Source organism: Sciurus carolinensis, unplaced genomic scaffold (assembly GCF_902686445.1).
Source record: "Sciurus carolinensis unplaced genomic scaffold, mSciCar1.2, whole genome shotgun sequence".
Lineage (NCBI taxonomy): Eukaryota > Metazoa > Chordata > Mammalia > Rodentia > Sciuridae > Sciurus > Sciurus carolinensis.
The window spans coordinates 398,748-400,540 of NW_025920187.1; the positions used below are offsets into that span (position 1 = coordinate 398,748).

At 36.0% G+C, this 1,793-nt stretch overlaps 1 non-coding gene across 1 annotated transcript; it reads right to left on the reverse strand.

Moving 5' to 3' along the window:
• Window positions 1-663: 663 nt before the first annotated feature.
• LOC124974891 (U6 spliceosomal RNA) lies at window positions 664-768 on the reverse strand. Its single transcript, XR_007106827.1, has one exon. It is a non-coding gene; the product is annotated as a U6 spliceosomal RNA (small nuclear RNA).
• Window positions 769-1,793: the final 1,025 nt, after the last annotated feature.

The window sequence follows — 1,793 nt, forward strand, 5'->3', positions numbered from 1 at the left end:
CATTTAAAAGGAAAAATGATGTTCTTTTAAAACATTGTAGCTTAAGAGGTACACTTGTGTCAGTCCTACCAAAAGTAAGTAAAGCTGGAGGTTGTGGAGGAAGGACTCTTTTGCAGGAGTGCCTAATAATAATCACAAAGGACTCTAGAGTCATACGTTTGTCCTGAACTAATTTGAGCCTGATTTCATAGACATTCAAATCTTCCTAACCTCATACATTGATAAACTTGATCATACATTCATCAGCTAATTGTACTTTAAATGCATATATATTTAAAGTACAAGTGATATTGCACAGTGGAATATGACTCAATCATAAAACACACTAAAGTATTGATACAGGCTGTAATGCATATGAATGCCAAAACCATTAGGTAGAGTGAAAGATGCCAGAAGTGTCACTAAAGGTCACAAATTGGATGATTCCTGTTAGGGGAAATACCCTGAGTGGGCAAAGCAAGTCTATGGCTGCTGAGTGCTGCAGGGAGGAGATGATCAGGAGTGGCTGCTTAATGGATCCAGGGTCTCCTTCTGGGTGATGAAAATGTTTTCTAACTAGACAGAAGTTACAGTTTTAGAATACCACAATTGTACTTAATACCACTGAATCGTTCCATGTTTAAATGGTTAATTGTGTGTGTGTGTGTGTGTGTGTGTGTGTTTTAAATATGGGCATAGTTCCTGAGTTTGCCTTCATCCTGGTGCAGGGCCATGCTAATCTTCTCTGCATTGTTTCATTTTTAGTATATGTGCTGCCAAAGCAAGCACTGTAGGCCAAATTTCACCCCCAAATTTAAGGAACTATATTCTATTTAAAATGAAAAAGTTTTAAATTGGAGAGGGGGAAGCTCTACATTCTCTGGAACTTTAGTTAACTTTACGAAGACTGCACAGCTGGTGATTCATCAGGGTCTTTGTTTTAATGCAGGCTGTTCCCCACATGCCGGAGCACTGTGTTGATCACCACTGGGTTTTGGCTGCCCCTCCCCCCTGTTTTTTGGGGAAAATGAGTCATCCATGATCAAGTGATCAATATTGATCAGCATGATCAGGACTGAAGGACAGGGTTCTATTTTGAGACAGCTGATGAATCCGTAACTTCTGTCTCTGTGAAAATACCAATAATTATCTAAAAGCTGTGGAGACATAAACAATGGAGAGCTGCCACATCTATTTCCTATCATTCCAACACTTGACACGGTTCTGTTGGAGTAGAGGATTCAACACTTGACACGGTTCTATTGAAAGATCATCCTTCCTCTTGGGGGTCATAGGCATGGCATGTCTCCATGTGCAGTTGCTTTTAATACTAATAATCAATATATCCTTAGATTCAGATTATAGAGAATACTAGGGATATTTCATGGTGCTGGGACATAAAATAACATACAATAAAGTTTAATATTAATACTTAGATGAAATCATAAATAAGCAATTATGATTTGCTCAAATTTGTAAGGAGCCTGTGATTTCTTTTAGTATACAAATTCTCTAAAAGTTAAATATATATAGGTATATGAGAGTATATTCTCTGAGATTTGATGTGGTGTTTCATCTTCATTACTTTCTTAGTGTTTATGATTAAGTTTAAGAATATTTTTCCACTTAGTAAAAAAATAAATAGGTTGATCATAAGTACAATTTGTATTCTTCCTATGTCTAGTTCTTTAAAGATCAAAATAGAGTTTTACTGCGCCATTGAGTACATGAAATAAAATAAATATTAACTATAAGCTGATCCCTCTATTCTCTGTTAGTAATAACAAAAACTTTCCACTGTTAATAACTAACTA